The sequence below is a fragment of the Salmo salar genome, chromosome 15 (genome assembly GCF_965601325.2).
Source record: "Salmo salar chromosome 15, fSalSal1, whole genome shotgun sequence".
Classification (NCBI taxonomy): domain Eukaryota; kingdom Metazoa; phylum Chordata; class Actinopteri; order Salmoniformes; family Salmonidae; genus Salmo; species Salmo salar.
In genome coordinates, this window is record NC_138305.1 from 79,613,656 (window position 1) to 79,633,012 (window position 19,357).

The 19,357-nt window shown below is 44.2% G+C and overlaps 1 pseudogene across 1 annotated transcript in view; it reads right to left on the bottom strand.

Annotated features, from left to right (window-relative positions):
* Window positions 1-19,357, bottom strand: part of LOC106572288 (H(+)/Cl(-) exchange transporter 6-like) — a 63,455-nt pseudogene that overhangs the window by 8,946 nt on the left and 35,152 nt on the right. Inside the window, exon 16 of the transcript XR_014380541.1 lies at window positions 198-355. The product of XR_014380541.1 is annotated as a H(+)/Cl(-) exchange transporter 6-like (transcript). The remainder of the gene's footprint in view (window positions 1-197; window positions 356-19,357) is intronic.

A 19,357-nucleotide genomic window follows, 5' to 3' on the forward strand; every position in this document is an offset into this window, starting at 1 on the left:
GAACAAAAGGGCCATGAGTAAACAAGTTTTGAGCAGTCATGGAAATAAAAGTGCTGAAAACATGTTGGCTCACCATATAAAAAGAAGATTAAAATCACGATAAGATTAAGATAATCTTGCCATAATCTATTGTATAAATGTTTTCCCCCCATCACTAACTAATACGACCCTCATGAGGAGTGGGTTGGAACACTAACCGACTGGTTCTCTGTGTAGCAGACGCCACGGATGAGCAGGTTGACCAACTTGGGACCGCAAGATGATGCCGTGGAAGGTCAGAGGTCAGAAGCACTTTTCCATGGTACACTCCTCGCTAGGGGACTGGTCTGGAAACAGGTTAGGGTAGGGCACATGTCTGGAAAGATACACACAGAAACACACGTCAGCACAACATTTTCTCCAAATAAAAAACACCTGACTGACTCATCACAGTTAATGGGAACTATCTATGTTTTACCTGCTTCTCCTTCTAAACATGCTTGTTAATTAAATAGAGGGTGGGTCATTACCTGGTTTATGACTGCAGTAATGGGGTAAAGACATCAGTGCTAAGATATGGTTATGACTTCAGTGGATAGAACATACCATAGTATCTGTTTGGACACATCACCTAGTAGTCAAGCATTGTGTGTCTGCTATGTAGGTAACTCTGCACTCTTCTTGGGAACGGGAAGGTATGGGCATCTTCACACTTCTCACGGGAAACGAAGAAGATGTACCGATGTATACATTAAGACCTACATCAAGACTTAGAAGCCATATGTTTACATATTGACCAAGACATAAAGTAATCATATAAGGTTTGTTCCACCAATTTGGAGTCTTTTCAGAATTGGAAGTTGGTAAAAAAAATCAATCGAACTTGATTTCACCTCATTTTAACATTGTGTCATAAAGAGCACATGTTCAACTTCATTAAAAAAAAAAAAAAAATTCCCATCTACAAAATTACTATAGTAGTTTCAAGTTTAATTTGTCACATGCACAAGTACAGTGAAATGCTTAACTTTCAAGCCCTTCCCAAAAGTGCAGTATTCAATATCAAAATAGTATAACAAAAATAAAACAGAAGAAATAGGAAGAAGACAAAAACTAAAACAATATAGACTTTATACAGGGTCAGGGCCAGTACCACATTTACAATGTGCAGGGATACTGGAGTGTTTGAGATAGCTATGTACAGTATGGCAGCATTAGGAGAAAGTGACTGGTAGCAGGATCAATAATAATAATAATAACAGTAAACAGTATGGCAGCAGCATAAGTGGTGGGTGAGTGGGTGTGTGCGTGGTGGTGAGTGTGTGTATGTGTGGGTGTTGATTAATCAACAATCATTTTAGCAGAAGCGTAAGTGTGTGGCGTCAATAACGACTGTGTGACTGAGGGTGTACAGTATGTGAGTGTGCGCATGTGAGTATGTGTGTGTGCATGTGAGTAAGAGTGACAGTGAAGGTGTGTCAGAGTTGTGGCAGTCATTTTGCCAGCCGGTTATTGTCATGCAAAAGCATGAAAAAAACAAAAAACATTTAGCATCTCCAGGCCTTCAAGCATACAAGCTACGTACAAGCCACTGATGCACCTTTGGAACATCTACATTTAAAAAAGTATAATAAATCAATTTCATATACACCATCACAATAAATCCATAGTTTATTTTAGTATGAAGAAAATGTATTTTCCCAAAGAACAAAATATGAGTTGCGCTACTGTATGGTATCTGGCTATGGTCCATGCCATAGGATATAGGCTTGTTCATTTCGCTGACAAGATATGCTTATAAGTCTCGTGCCATTATTTTATACGTTATGATTTTACTTGAACAAAGCTGAATTGAAGCTGAATAAAATAGAAAGGATATTTCTCCCATTCTGGAGCGAGTGTGCATATGAAGTGGCTATGTTGAGCTAAAAGTGATCATTTGAAACAGGTCCTACACGCTAGATTTAGAGTTATTTGGCAACCTTAGTTGTGAATGATACAAACCTTAGAATGTTTTAGAAATCCAAACATAAATGGGCTGCGTGATGCGACTACAGGATATTGATGATTTGAGAAAGTCGCAAAAAGAGCTTGCGCTCTGCTCCTTGCCTCAGGCTGCACACTCTCTCTCACCAAGTTATCATATTTACACCCATCAGACTATTCTCAATTTAATCCTGTCTTTACTAATATGTAAAATAAGTTTCGATTTAGATGATCAAATTATCAAATGGACAGGGGGAGGGGGAAAAATACATGTAAGCTGTGTGTACTCAAATAGCGAATGGAGGCCACGTGTTTTCCCACCAGTCCGTTTTTCAATAATGCCTGGTAGGCTACTTCAGTTTTATAGCAGACCTGTGCTTCATATGAGCAGCTGAGAAATAAATATAACAACACTTATTTCACTCCACACGTCAACCACTATTTGAGGAGTATGCTCTCGCTGCCCGACAGGTGATATTCTACCCAAACTATCTATGCCATGGACTCTCCAACTCTGTTCCTGCAGCTACCCAGCGCTTAATTTGGGAAACCAAGTGAAATCTGTTTGGGAACATCGATAGTAACATGTTTATCTCAACAAAACATATTTCACTAAACTGTTGACAGCCCCTCTGCACGCTCAAGAAAGGAATAAAGGAAAGGAGATGGAAATGCATGGTGATGAGATATTCTGTATAGCTAAAGTTAATGTACCACCCAATTAATTATGAAAATATAGAAAAATCCCTATTAAGGACTACCTGTAAGCCGCCCTGCACAATCAATGAACCAACAGCATCGCCTAGGGCTATATGTACGCACGGTAATCTCCTTTCATGCACCCTGGGTATGCTTTTTTTGAATTTTACTGCGGTAATGACTCATGACTGACAGTGTGGCGGTAATACGATCACTGCAACAGCCCTAAGGTGTGTGCGTCTGAGTGGGTAGAAACCTGTGGATGGGCATAGAGTCAGTGTGGATAGTTTGTGGGAGAGCAGTAGTTGTTATCCATTTAACAGTCTTATGGCCAGGAGATAAGTTGTTTAGGAGTCTGTTGGTCTGAGCCTTGATGCACTGGTACCACCTGCCGGAAGGGAGCATGAAGAACAGTCCATGTCTGAGGTGGCTGGAGTCTTAGGCAATGTTTTGGGCCTTTTTCAGACACCGCATGGAATGTACGTCCTGGATGGCTGGGAGCTCACCAACAGAGATGCGTTGGGCCATCTACACCACTCTCTTCCAGTCGAGAGTGGTGCAGTTGCCATAACAGACGGTTATACAACCAGTCAGGATGGTGCAGCTGTAAAAGTACCTAAGGATCTGAGGGGCCATGCCAAATCGTTTCAGCCTACTGAAGGCGAAGAGGCACTGCCATGCCTTCTTCACGACTGTGCTGGTGCCAATTCCTCAGTGATGAGGACACCGAGAAATTTGACCCTCTCCACTGTGGACCCCCCATTTCTTGTATTCCACGATAAGCTCGTTGTAAATGGCTATTAAGTGCGAAATAAAGTAAAAGTCCAATGCAGTTGTTTTTATCTCAATAACAAATCATTTCTGGGTAACAATTAAGTACAGTACTCTGATTGTTTTCAATTAAAATTGACAAAAAAAATCTAATATTTGCTTCACAGCAGAAAGCAATTTCTCAATCAAGGAATTAGCTACAGTAGGACTGTCTGGGATTAGTCTGAGTGAGGAAGGGACAACTGAAAACTAGCTGTTATTTGGAACTCTTTCTTATAGAGGGTTGCCAGGTTGCATATGACGCCTCCTGGAAGCCATATTGGAAGATCACCACGTCAATTCTTCCAACAACAACAGCTGAGTGGCTACCCCAAGCTGCCTAAAATTAGTTGATTCATCACCATGGTACATTTCTGTTCAGTATTTGGCTGCTATAACAAGGCAGGAAAGACAACAGGATTTTTTTATTTTTTTTTAACAGATTACCCGCAATCATGAAACACCATGGCGATAAGACTCAAGAACTGTCTGAAAAACAAAGAAACCTTATTGTCAGTCAAGACCTGAACCCAGACAACTGTCAGTACAGGATCTGTTCCGACCATTTCATCACTGGTTAGTCTGATCGATTTATAGTTTAGTTTAGATGCTATGCTAACCAGGTGAAGACAACAAGACTAAGTTAGCCAACATTAGCTACCTAATAGCGTGTAGTCTAGCTATTAGCATGTGTCTCTCTCATAGGCTGCGCATGATTTTCAAGTTATGGGGAAGCAATTTTTTCCACCATAAAAATGTACCTTTATAATAAATCATTGCATGCATCTAATGTAAGCCTACTATTCCTAATGTGACGATTGGATAGTCATAATTTATTCAGATATAAATATAACTCAATCTAATCCTTGTACATGGCTGAGGGTGTAGTGGCATAGGTTAAATAAAAAAAGGTTAAAATAAATAAGGAAATAGGCATATAGGCTATATCAAAGATGTTTCTTTTCTTTCCTTTGCACAGGGAAAATGTGGCCTTTGATCAACACATTTCATGCAATTCTACAACACTTTATATGACTGGAGACATTAGCAGAATCCAGTGCCACTGGAATTTTGGAAAATAATGTCCTCCTCCTGGCTACAATGACGGCCTACCGGGGAACAGTGGGTTAACTGCCTTAGGATTTTTACCTTGTCAGCTCGGGGATTCGATCCAGCAACCTTTCAGTTACTGGTCCAACACTCTAACCACTAGGCTACCTGCTGCCCCATTTGTTGAGAACTCTAATCATAAAGTGGGACAATGTATGGCCATTACAGTCTAGAACAAAGGCCTCAATGGGATAGGACAACCTGCTGTGTTTACTATTGGTTCTTCCAGCCCAACAATAGATTTAATCTCTATATGACACTAAATCACCTGTATGAATTAAACACAACCAATCAAGAACCCTGATGCTGTAGGTTAATCAGCTATCCCACTGTAACGATGAGCAATGCTGCAGCAGCATCAGTTTCTACTTCTACTATTTCGCCCTTTTCCAGATATGAAAGGAGACATCCCTCAGTTAGACAAAATGGTTTTCATATGCTGTGCCTTGGTCAATCTGAATGATTCTGTTGTGCCATGAGGAGAGAGCACCTTCCCCCTTAAACAGAATGAAGGGTGCAGCAATAACTGCTGATTAAACAGAAACACAGTTTCACAGTACACATGTATGAATAAATGAATTGTAATTTGGAACATGTAAAATACTATTGTTTTATGACATTGTAAACATACTTTAATAATAGGCTATTTTGTTGTATTGTGTGTCATCTCTGCTTTGCCTTGCCTTATTAAATAAAATGTATTTCTTACAGCCTAACTATTTTTCTTTCTTTTACAATTTAAACAGATTTAGCATAGACAATGTAATTGTTGTGGTAGTCTTAGGCAAACCATCTTCATTATCACAGTGGCACATCCTGTCACACCCTGATCTGTTTCACCTGTCTTGTGCTGGTCTCCACCCCCTCCAGGTGTCGCCCATTTCCCCCATTATCACCTGTGCATTTATACCTGTGTTTTCTGTTTATCTGTTGCCAGTTTCTCTTGTCAAGCCTACCAGCGCGTTTTTCCGTACTCCTGTTCGCGTTAGTCCCTGTTTTCTACTTTTGACCATTCTGCCTGCCCTGACCCTGACTGCCGTTCAGTACCTTACGGACTCTGCACTGGATTACGGACCTCTGCCTGCCTGCTGTTCTGTACCTTATGGACTTTGCACTGGATTACTGACCTCTGCCTGTCATTTTGCCTTCCCCGTTTTGTTTATACATTTCTGTGATTTGAACTGTCTGCATCTGGGTCTTATCCTGAGGTCTGATACCTCCAAGTGCCAGTCAGACCTTCTAGGAGAAAAGTATCTGACATTGAACTTTGTAGAAGTAGTTGTGTCTGTTTTTATGCTAAGGATCCAATCTCCTGCTTTGACATTTCACAGGGATTGGATTTGCACTAAACAATTTAATTTTTTATTGTTGTATTTTTCACCCCCAATTTTGTGGTAGCCAATTGGTAGTAGTTACAGTCTTGTCTCATCACTGCAACTCCGGTACGGACTCGGGAGAGACGAAGGTTGAGAGCCATGCGTCCTCCGAGAAACAACCCAACCAAGCCGCACTGCTTCTTGACACAATGCCCGCTTAACCCGGAAGCCAGCCGCACCAATGTGTCGGAGGAAACACCGTACACCTGGCGACCGTGTCAGCGTGCACTGCGCCCAGCCTGCCACAGGAGTCGCTAGTGCACGATGGGACAAGGATATCCCTGCCGACCAAACCCTCCCTAACTCGGACGACGCTGAGCCAATTGTGCGCCGCCCCATGGGCCTGCCGGCTGCGACAGAGCCTGGACTCTAACCCAGAATCTCTAGTGGCACAGCTAGCACTGCAATGCAGTGCCTTAGACCACTGTGCCACTCGGGAGGCCAACAATTGTATATCAGCGTACAAAATCTAGTATAATGATGAGCCTAATATACATTGTCTATTGGTATCGCTTTTTAATTGAATACGTTGTTGAGCTATATGTTTTATGTAAACAATGTGTGAGGTAAGCTATTTTCTGCTTCAGATGTACAATGTCATGGGATGCATTGCAAATGCAATCATAAGGCTAATGCCGTCATACCGTAGGCCAGTGGTTCCCGACTCTGGTCTTCAAGTACCCCCAACAGTACACATTTATATTGTAGCCCTGGATAAGCACACCTGATTCAACTAATCATCAGGCCCTCCAATGAGTTGAATTAGGTATGTTGTCTGGGGCTATAACAAATGTGTGCTGCTGAGGGGACCCAAGGACCGGAGTTGCGTGCCATTATCAGCTGCAATATGGGTATGACTGACATCCTGAGAGTGACAAAACTAATTGGAGAGCTTGCAACTGAACAAAAAGGTCATGTTCATTTGAGAATACAACACAAACACATTTGAGACAGATTCCTTCCACCCTTTATTGCAGGATTGTGATCTGTGATTAATCAACATTGACTAGTTCATCTTGAATAATAGTTAACAATACAATTAACTTCAAAGAATCAGCACTTTATTACATATCATTTCAAAGTGTACAAGTAACCTAACTCAAAGATTAGACATCTTAGTAACAAGTAGGCTATTATTACGAAAGCATAAGGTAAACAAAAGCTGTGTTCGAATACTCATACTAACTGTACTATTTGTGACATGAATTGAGTATATGGTATGCTTATTGGTCATAGTATCGATTGTAGTTAGTATGCCAAAAGTTCCCGGATGTCGTACTAAATTCGCCAAAATATGAAGTATACACTCAGAGGACAATATTTCTGTACTTTAGGGCCCATAATGCAATTATTTAGGAAATGGGTGTGGCTTCACATCATTTTCAGATTTGAAGAAAATGGGGTGCTCAGTGGGGTGCTTTCGTAAATTCTCTCTGGCTATCTTCTCGTCTAAGTGTACCAGAGCGCAGAATAATGAATTTACGAGCGCTCAACACCCGTTGAATATGGCCGGTGTCAGTAAACGTCGGCAAAAAGGCATAAAAGTTTTGCCAGCAGCACAGTTATTCACCAACGCTCTGGATAACAAACTGCCTAACCAGCTCTGCTAGGGTGAGTAAAATGGTCAGAGTGGTCTCATAGCCAACGTTAGCTTGGGTGCTTGACTGCCGTTGTAAGATCAGAACACTCAAATCAACCCTACTCCTTGGCCAGAGCGTCCAGTGTGCGCTCCGAGAGCGAAACGCTCTGAATTTACAAACGGACAACGCTTTAACTTTACGGGCTCCCTCTGGCACTCCACATTGTATTTAAGAACACACCTGAAGTCGTAAAATGTCTAACTAATAATTTATGCTAACTAGCTAGCAAGAGGTTGCACAGCAACAGCATAAACTTCCGGTAGACAGGCGAAGAGCTAGTACGCTCAACTGAAAGCATACTGTTTGTTTACAGTATACTAAAATGAACTTATAGTATGTAGTATATACTCATTAAGTATGTAGTATACAGTATGTTAGTATGGGTATTCGAACACAGCTCTAGTCAATACCAGAGGTAGCCAACCTCGCTCCACTGATCCCTGATCTACCTGGTGAGTTAACTTCTATTCCAACCCAGCTATAACACACTTGATTATCAACTAATTAGGTTTGATAAATGGAATCAGGTGTGTTACTGCTGGGCTGGAACAGAAGCCTGCACACCCAGCAGGGTTGGCCTACTCCAGTTGTAATAGGTTTATACATTGTGTGTGTCTTTTTTAAATTGGATTTTTGTTTAAAACATTTGCTAAAGATGTACCCTTATTCTTTTGGGACTTTCATTGGGACCTTTCTCTTCATCTGCAGACAGGGTTTCACAGCTCTCCGTATCTGAGGACAGAAAACATCCCAAAGAAACAGGGATCATTATACTCAGAGATATAGCAACGTAATATTCAGTGCTCTCTGATTTGTCATTTTTTTTGCTAGAAGAATCTTTTCAAAATGTCCTCCCACAAAAGGTACATGCCCTATCCAGAGTAACCTAGTCTCCTTCTCTGACAGGTTTAGCTAATAATACATTGTTTATCATTTTCAAAATATATTTACTTACTTCTCCAACTCCATCTGTTTTCTGGGTCCTTAATAATGGGCAATCTTCCCCATGTTTCTGGTGGTAGAAAAACGCAGCCAGCCATATGGACGATTGGAGGACTTCCACCAGACTGACTCTGGTCTTCCAACACGGCATCTGGTGTGGTTGCTAGGTGATTTGTGATGCAACTGCAACCCCTTTATTGGTCTATTAACTAATTTACCGCCTAGTGACGACAGGCAGGCAAAAACTCCATCTGACCAAAACAGGAAGAAATTTCAGATGGTCTTTTCAAACAGCTCTTACACTAAAAGGGCATTATAATTTTAAAAACTCGGTATATAAGACGCTTCTAGCCCCTTCTTATTAATGGTATGTTGCTTTTATACATGTCTTACTACTCGAAAGTCGTCTTAATACTCGATCAAAAAACTCGCGTGGCATGTTTTGTTTCTAAATGTCTTCGCAAGAGTGAAGGTTTCATCCGAGCCATTTTATACCGAGTGGCTAGGACAGGCAAGCCCCATACTATTGTGGAGGACTTAATTCTTCCTGCTGCCGTGGATATGGCTGGGACAATGTTGGGGGAAAAGGCCCAAAAAATGCCTTCATCAAACAACACTGTTTCACGACGCATTAGTGACATGGCAGGAGATGTTTTGAAACAACTACTGCTTTGTATACAAGCCTGTGAATTTTATGCATTATACAGCTGGATGAGTCAACAGATGTGGCGGGCCTGGCACAGCCCCGATACATGTCGTTACGTTTATGGGGGTGGGGGGTCAATTAAGGAAGACATCCTCTTCTGCAAACCACTGGAAACCAGGACAACAGGAGAGGATATTTTGAAAGTACTGGACAGCTTTGTGACATCAAATGGACTTTGGTGGTCAAGATGCGTTGGTATCTGTACTGATGGCGCAAAAGCCATGACAGGGAGACATAGTGAAAATGGTTAACTTCATTAAAGCAAGGCCCCTGAACTCTCGTGTATTTTCTGCATTATGCAATGATAATGGGCAGCGACCATGTAACGCTTTTTCACCATACAGACGTGCGCTGGTTATCAAGGGTCAAAGTATTGACCCTTTTTTAATTGAGGGACAAGCTTAAAGTTTTCTTTACTGACCATCATTTTCACTTGTCTGACTGCTTGCATGATGACGAGTTTCTCACATGACTGGCCTATCTGGGTGATGTTTTTTCTCGCCTGAATGATTTGAATCTATGACAGGGACTCTCCGCAACTATATTCAATGTGCGGGATAAAATTGAGGCTATGATTAAGAAGTTGGAGCTCTTCGACTCACTGGAGCTCGACGACTCACTGCGAGCTCACAGAACAGGGCTCCGGGCAGCCGAGCGGAAATGGAGGAAAACTCGCCTCCCTGCGGACCTGGCATCCTTTCACTCCCTCCTCTCTACATTCTCCTCTTCTGTCTCTGCTGCTAAAGCCACTTTCTACCACTCTAAACTCCAAGCATCTGCCTCTAACCCTAGGAAGCTCTTTGCTACCTTCTCCTCCCTCCTGAATCCTCCTCCCCCTCCCCCCCCCCCTCCTCCCTCTCTGCGGATGACTTCGTCAACCATTTTGAAAAGAAGGTTGACGACATCCGATCCTCGTTTGCTAAGTCAAACGACACTGCTGGTCCTGCTCACACTGCCCTACCCTGTGCTTTGACCTCTTTCTCCCCTCTCTCTCCAGATGAAATCTCGCGTCTTGTGACGGCCGGCCGCCCAACAACCTGCCCACTTGACCCTATCCCCTCCTCTCTTCTCCAGACCATTTCCGGAGACCTTCTCCCCTACCTCACCTCGCTCATCAACTCATCCTTGACCGCTGGCTACGTCCCTTCCGTCTTCAAGAGAGCGAGAGTTGCACCCCTTCTGAAAAAACCTACACTCGATCCCTCCGATGTCAACAACTACAGACCAGTATCCCTTCTTTCCTTTCTCTCCAAAACTCTTGAACGTGCCGTCCTTGGCCAGCTCTCTTGCTATCTCTCTCAGAATGACCTTCTTGATCCTAATCAGTCAGGTTTCAAGACTGGGCATTCAACTGAGACTGCTCTTCTCTGTGTCACGGAGGCTCTCCGCACTGCTAAAGCTAACTCTCTCTCCTCTGCTCTCATCCTTCTAGACCTATCTGCTGCCTTTGATACCGTGAACCATCAGATCCTCCTCTCCACCCTCTCCGAGCTGGGCATCTCCGGCGCCGCCCACGCTTGGATTGCGTCCTACCTGACAGGTCGCTCCTACCAGGTGGCGTGGCGAGAATCTGTCTCCGCACCACGTGCTCTCACCACTGGTGTCCCCCAGGGCTCTGTTCTTGGCCCACTCCTATTCTCGCTATACACCAAGTCACTTGGCTCTGTCATATCCTCACATGGTCTCTCATATCATTGCTATGCAGATGACACACAATTAATCTTCTCCTTTCCCCCTTCTGACAACCAGGTGGCGAATCGCATCTCTGCATGTCTGGCAGACATATCAGTGTGGATGACGGATCACCACCTCAAGCTGAACCTCGGCAAGACGGAGCTGCTCTTCCTCCCGGGGAAGGACTGCCCGTTCCATGATCTCGCCATCACGGTTGACAACTCCCTTGTGTCCTCCTCCCAGAGTGCTAAGAGCCTTGGCGTGACCCTGGACAACACCCTGTCGTTCTCCACCAACATCAAGGCGGTGACCCGATCCTGTAGGTTCATGCTCTACAACATTCGCAGAGTACGACCCTGCCTCACACAGGAAGCGGCGCAGGTCCTAATCCAGGCACTTGTCATCTCCCGTCTGGATTATTGCAACTCGCTGTTGGCTGGGCTCCCTGCCTGTGCCATTAAACCCCTACAACTCATCCAGAACGCCGCAGCCCGTCTGGTGTTCAACCTTCCCAAGTTCTCTCACGTCACCCCGCTCCTCCGCTCTCTCCACTGGCTTCCAGTCGAAGCTCGCATCCGCTACAAGACCATGGTGCTTGCCTACGGAGCTGTGAGGGGAACGGCACCTCCGTACCTTCAGGCTCTGATCAGGCCCTACACCCAAACAAGGGCACTCCGTTCATCCACATCTGGCCTGCTCGCCTCCCTACCTCTGAGGAAGCACAGTTCCCGCTCAGCCCAGTCAAAACTGTTCGCTGCTCTGGCACCCCAATGGTGGAACAAGCTCCCTCACGACGCCAGGACAGCGGAGTCAATCACCACCTTCCGGAGACACCTGAAACCCCACCTCTTCAAGGAATACCTGGGATAGGATAAAGTAATCCTTCTAACCCCCCCCTTAAAAGATTTAGATGCACTATTGTAAAGTGGTTGTTCCACTGGATATTATAAGGTGAATGCACCAATTTGTAAGTCGCTCTGGATAAGAGCGTCTGCTAAATGACTTAAATGTTAATGTTAATGCATTAACAAGGACAACACACAGGTCTTTCCATTATTGTATGCAAATGAACTCAAGCTTACGGACAATGTCAAATGTGATTTAGCGAAGCGCCTGAGTTAGCTCAATTATCCAGGTACTTTCCCGAAACGGACGACACAAACAACGGGATTCGTTATCCCTTTCATGCCCTGCCTCCAGTCCACTTACCAATATCTGAACAAGAGAGCCTCATCGAAATTGCAACAAGTGGTTCTGAGAAAATTTAATTTAATCAGAAGCCACTGCCAGATTTCTGGATAGGGGTGCGCTCAGAGTATCCTGCCTTGGCAAATCGAGCTGTTAAGACACTGATGCCCTTTGCAACCACGTACCTATGTGAGAGTGGATCCTCGGCCCTCACTAGCATGAAAACTAAATACAGGCACAGACTGTGTAGAAAATTATTTAAGACTGAGACTCTCTCCAATACAACCCAACATTGCAGAGTTACAGTGCCTTGCAAAAGTATGCACCCCCTTGGCGTTTTTTCCTATTTTGTTGCATTACAACCTGTAATTTCAATAGATTTTTATTTGGATTTCATGTAATGGACATACACAAAATAGTCAAAATTGGTGAAGTGAAATGAAACTTAATTTTTTTTTTTTATTCAAAACTGAAAACTAAATAAGATCTGGTGCAACCAATTACCTTCAGAAGTCACATAATTAATTAAATAAAGTCCACCTGTGTGCAATCTAAGTGTCACATGATCTGTCACATGATCTCAGTATATATACACCTGTTCTGAAAGGCCCCAGAGTCTGCAACACCACTAAGCAAGGGGCACCACCAAGCAAGCAGCACTATGAAGACCAAGGAGCTCTCCAAACAGGTCAGGGACAAAGTTGTGAAGAAGTACAGATCAGGGTTGGGTTATAAAAAAAGATCTGAAACTTTGAACATCCCACAGAGCACCATTAAATCCATTATTAAAAAATGGAAAGAATATGGCACCACAACAAACCTGCCAAGAGAGGGCCGCCCACCAAAACTCACGGACCAGGCAAGGAGGGCATTAATCAGAGAGGCAACAAAGAGACCAAAGATAACCCTGAAGGACCTGTAAAGCTCCACAGCGGAGATTGAAGTATCTGTCCATAGGACCACTTTAAGCCGTACACTCCAAAGAGCTGGGCTTTACGGAAGAGTGGCCAGAAAAAAGCCATTGCTTAACAAAAATGAGCAAACACGTTTGGTGTTCACCAAAAGACATGTGGGAGACTCCCCAAACATATGGAAGAAGGTACTCTGGTCAGATGAGACTAAAATGTTGCTTTATGGACATCAAGGAAAAAGCTATGTCTGGCACAAACCCAACACCTCTCATCACCCCGAGAAGACCATCCCCACAGTGAAGCATGGTGGTGGCAGCATCATGCTGTGGGGATGTTTTTCATTAGCAGGGACTGGTCAGGGAAACTGGTCCGAATTGAAGGAATGATGGATGGCGCTAAATACAGGGAAATTCTTGAGGGAAACCTGTTTCAGTCTTCCAGAGATTTCAGACTGGGATGGGGGTTCACTTTCCAGCAGGAACCCATCCAACTTGAAGGAGCTGGAGCAGTTTTGCCTTGAAGAATGGGCAAAAATCCCAGTGGTTAGAATCTATTTTAATTCAAGGTTGTAAGGCAACAAAATAGGAAAAATGTATACTTTCGCAAGCCACTGTATGTGCATCCTTTCAAGCACACCCCTTCTCATTAACCTGTGGTGAGTTATTCACAATTCTTTATGAACAAATAAGGATTTATATGTAAGATGGCTAAATAAAGAGCAAAATTATTGATTATTATTTGTGCCGTGGTCCTATAAGAACTCTTTGTCACTTCCCACGAGCCGGGTTGTGACAAAAACTCACACTCATTCTTATGTTTAATAAATTTATCATATAGTGTGTGTGTGGCAGGCTTACAATGATGGCAAAAAAACATTTGAGAGTGCGTTGACCCTGGTGCTAGAGGGGGTACACAGTTGGGAGGTTGAATGTTTGAAGGGGTACGGGACTATAAAAAGTTTGGGAACTACTGGTGTAGACAAAGAATAGCTCTCCAGTAGGTGTACCCAAACATTCAAGGTCCATTTTCTCAAAAGTGGGGTTCCAAGTTTAGAAACGTACAAAGCAGAATTACTTTCCCATTGTTCCTCAACTGTAGTGTATGATATACCATTTGCTAGCTCTGAGTACTTTTATTCAATGTAAATAACACAATTTCAAATTTTGGGACATAAGACTGAATCGAGCTGGTTAGTCATGTGATCGAGCTGGCCTTGCTTCCCCCCCCCTCTCCCGCATCACTTTATACACAGAAGATCTCCACTAAACATGGAATCACATGGTTTATCCATCTCTTTGTGACTGCCGATAACTTCAAAACAAAGTTGACTACAAATATAAAAGGATCATCGCTTTCACATGGGGATCATAGCATTCACATGGATTCACCTGATCACGTCTGTCATGGAAAGAGCAGGTATTCCTAATTTTTTGCACACTCAGTGTATATACTCTTGCTGCAAGTTTCCAATAAAAACACCATCCTTGTTTTGGGTGTGTATCCATGCTATACAGAAGAACCAATCTATTTTGTATTTTTATAATAAGGTCCTGCAGGCTTTACCCTCCCATGATTTAGATTGCTTTCTGCCTATGGCCTAATAAGGTTTCAAGGAGGGAAAAGTTTTGAATTTGCTGTTCTTGTAGCATTTTTCTATGTTTGAACATTTAAGTCAGAGGTAAATACAGTGCCTTCAGAAAGTATTCATACCTCTTGACTTACTGCACATTTTGTTGTGTTACAACCTGAATTAAAAATAGATTAAATTGTTTTTTACTCTCACCCATCCATCTACACAAAATTCCCCTGCAAATTTATTGAACATGAAATACATGTTAGAATCACCTTTGGCAGCGATTACAGCTGTGCGTCTTTCTGGGTAAGTCTGTAAGAGCTTTGCACACCTGGATTGTGCAACATTTGCACATTATTCTGAAAAAAATATTCAAGCTCTGTCAAATTGGTTGTTGATCATTGCTAGACAGCCATTTTCAAGTCTTGCCGTAGATTTTCTAGCTGATTTAAGTCAAAACTGTAACTAGGCCACTCTGGACCATTCAATGTCGTCTTGGTAAGCAACTCCAGGGTATATTTGGCCTTGTGTTTCAGGTTATTGTCCTGCTAAAAGGTGAATGTCTCCCAGTGTCTGTTGGAAAGCAGACTGAACCAGGTTTTCCTCAAGGATTTTGCCTGTGCTTAGCTCTATTCCGTTTATTCTTTATCCTAAACAACTCCCTAGTCCTTGCCAAAGACAAGCATACCCACAACAGGATGCAGCCACCATCATGCTTGAAAACATGAAGAGTGGTACTCATGTGTTGTGTTGGATTTGCCCCAAACATAACCATATGTATTTGACATGAATATTTTTATTCTTTACAGGCTTCCTTTTCACTGTCATTTAGGTTAGTGGATCCATCCTCAATTCTCTCTTATCACAGCCATTCAACTCTGTAACTGTTTAAAAGTCACCATTTGCCTCATGGTGAAATCCCTGAGCGGTTTCCCTCCTCTCCGGTAACTGAGTATTACGCCTTTATCTTTGTAGTGATTGGGTGTATTAATACACAATCCAAAGTGTATTTAATAAATTCACTGCTTGATTGAGGGACATTACAGATAATTGCATTTGTGGGGTACAGAGATTAGGTGGTCATAAAAAAGTCATGTTAAACACTATTATTGGACAGAGTGAGTATATGCAACTTATTATGTGACTTGTTAAGCAGGTTTTTACAACCTGAACTTATTTTGGCTTGCCATAAGAAAGGGGTTGAATACTTATTGACTCAAGACATTTCAGCTTTTAATTTTTTATTAATTTGTCAATTTCCAATTTTACATTATGCAGTATTGTGTATAGGCCAGTGACACAGAATCTAAATGTAATCAATTTTAAATTCAGGCTATAACACAACAAAATGTGGAGAAAGTCAATGGGTGTGAACATTTTCTGAAGGTACTGTATGCTTGAAGGTTAAATGAATGTTTAATAACATTTCCAGAGAAAACTAAGACATCTTTTAGCATCCATAGAATTTTTGTGAATTTGTCTTCATAGCATCAATCGGACCTTGTATTCATAGCAGATAATATTCTAATTTTTGGTGACTTTAATATTCACATGGAAAAGCCCACAGACCCACTCCAAAAGGCTTTCGGAGCCATCATCGACTCAGTGGGTTTTGTCCAACATGTCTCCGGACCTACTCACTGCCACAGTCATACTCTGGACCTAGTTTTGTCCCACGGAATAAATGTTGGGGATCTTAATGTTTTTCCTCATAATCCTGGACTATAAGACCACCATTTTATTACGTTTGCAATCGCAACAAATAATCTGCTCAGACCCCAACAAAGGAGCATCAAAAGTCGTGCTATAAATTCTCAGACAACCCAAAGATTCCTTGATGCCCTTCCAGACTCCCTCTGCCTACCCAAGGATGTCAGAGGACAAAAATCAGTTAACCACCTAACTGAGGAACTCAATTTAACCTTGCGCAATACCCTAGAGGCAGTTGCACCCCTAAAAACATTTGTCATAAGAAACTAGCTCCCTGGTATACAGAAAATCCCAAGCTCTGAAGCAAGCTTCCAGAAAATTGGAACGGAAATGGCGCCACACCAAACTAGAAGTCTTCCGACTACCTTGGAAAGACAGTACATTTACATTTACATTTAAGTCATTTAGCAGACGCTCTTATCCAGAGCGACTTACAAATTGGTGCATTCACCTTATAATATCCAGTGGAACAACCACTTTACAATAGTGCATCTAAATCTTTAAGGGGGGGTTAGAAGGATTACTTTATCCTATCCCAGGTATTCCTTGAAGAGGTGGGGTTTCAGGTGTCTCCGGAAGGTGGTGATTGACTCCACTGTCCTGGCGTCGTGAGGGAGCTTGTTCCACCATTGGGGTGCCAGAGCAGCGAACAGTTTTGACTGGGCTGAGCGGGAACTGTGCTTCCTCAGAGGTAGGGAGGCGAGCAGGCCAGAGGTGGATGAACGGAGTGCCCTTGTTTGGGTGTAGGGCCTGATCAGAGCCTGAAGGTACGGAGGTGCCGTTCCCCTCACAGCTCCGTAGGCAAGCACCATGGTCTTGTAGCGGATGCGAGCTTCGACTGGAAGCCAGTGAAGAGAGCGGAGGAGCGGGGTGACGTGAGAGAACTTGGGAAGGTTGAACACCAGACGGGCTGCGGCGTTCTGGATGAGTTGTAGGGGTTTAATGGCACAGGCAGGGAGCCCAGCCAACAGCGAGTTGCAATAATCCAGACGGGAGATGACAAGTGCCTGGATTAGGACCTGCGCCGCTTCCTGTGTGAGGCAGGGTCGTACTCTGCGAATGTTGTAGAGCATGAACCTACAGGATCGGGTCACCGCCTTGATGTTGGTGGAGAACGACAGGGTGTTGTCCAGGGTCACGCCAAGGCTCTTAGCACTCTGGGAGGAGGACACAAGGGAGTTGTCAACCGTGATGGCGAGATCATGGAACGGGCAGTCCTTCCCCGGGAGGAAGAGCAGCTCCGTCTTGCCGAGGTTCAGCTTGAGGTGGTGATCCGTCATCCACACTGATATGTCTGCCAGACATGCAGAGATGCGATTCGCCACCTGGTTGTCAGAAGGGGGAAAGGAGAAGATTAATTGTGTGTCATCTGCATAGCAATGATATGAGAGACCATGTGAGGATATGACAGAGCCAAGTGACTTGGTGTATAGCGAGAATAGGAGTGGGCCAAGAACAGAGCCCTGGGGGACACCAGTGGTGAGAGCACGTGGTGCGGAGACAGATTCTCGCCACGCCACCTGGTAGGAGCGACCTGTCAGGTAGGACGCAATCCAAGCGTGGGCGGCGCCGGAGATGCCCAGCTCGGAGAGGGTGGAGAGGAGGATCTGATGGTTCACGGTATCAAAGGCAGCAGATAGGTCTAGAAGGATGAGAGCAGAGGAGAGAGAGTTAGCTTTAGCAGTGCGGAGAGCCTCCGTGACACAGAGAAGAGCAGTCTCAGTTGAATGCCCAGTCTTGAAACCTGACTGATTAGGATCAAGAAGGTCATTCTGAGAGAGATAGCAAGAGAGCTGGCCAAGGACGGCACGTTCAAGAGTTTTGGAGAGAAAGGAAAGAAGGGATACTGGTCTGTAGTTGTTGACATCGGAGGGATCGAGTGTAGGTTTTTTCAGAAGGGGTGCAACTCTCGCTCTCTTGAAGATGGAAGGGACGTAGCCAGCGGTCAAGGATGAGTTGATGAGCGAGGTGAGGTAGGGGAGAAGGTCTCCGGAAATGGTCTGGAGAAGAGAGGAGGGGATAGGGTCAAGTGGGCAGGTTGTTGGGCGGCCGGCCGTCACAAGACGCGAGATTTCATCTGGAGAGAGAGGGGAGAAAGAGGTCAAAGCACAGGGTAGGGCAGTGTGAGCAGGACCAGCAGTGTCGTTTGACTTAGCAAACAAGGATCGGATGTCGTCAACCTTCTTTTCAAAATGGTTGACGAAGTCATCCGCAGAGAGGGAGGAGGGGGGGGGGGAGGGGGAGGAGGATTCAGGAGGGAGGAGAAGGTAGCAAAGAGCTTCCTAGGGTTAGAGGCAGATGCTTGGAGTTTAGAGTGGTAGAAAGTGGCTTTAGCAGCAGACACAGAAGAGGAAAATGTAGAGAGGAGGGAGTGAAAGGATGCCAGGTCCGCAGGGAGGCGAGTTTTCCTCCATTTCCGCTCGGCTGCCCGGAGCCCTGTTCTGTGAGCTCGCAGTGAGTCGTCGAGCCACGGAGCAGGAGGGGAGGACCAAGCCGGCCTGGAGGATAGGGGACAGAGGAAATCAAAGGATGCAGAGAGGGAGGAGAGGAGGGTTGAGGAGGCAGAATCAGGAGATAGGTTGGAGAAGGTTTGAGCAGAGGGAAGAGATGATAGGATGGAAGAGGAGAGAGTAGCGGGAGAGAGAGAGCGAAGGTTGGGACGGCGCAATACCATCCGAGTAGGGGCAGAGTGAGAAGTGTTGGATGAGAGCGAGAGGGAAAAGGATACAAGGTAGTGGTCGGAGACTTGGAGGGGAGTTGCAATGAGATTAGTGGAAGAACAGCATCTAGTAAAGTTGAGGTCAAGTGTATTGCCTGCCTTGTGAGTAGGGGGGAAGGTGAGAGGGTGAGGTCGAAAGAGGAGAGGAGTGGAAAGAAGGAGGCAGAGAGGAATGAGTCGAAGGTAGACGTGGGGAGGTTAAAGTCACCCAGAACTGTGAGAGGTGAGCCATCCTCAGGAAAGGAACTTATCAAGGCGTCAAGCTCATTGATGAACTCTCCAAGGGAACCTGGAGGGCGATAAATGATAAGGATGTTAAGCTTGAAAGGGCTGG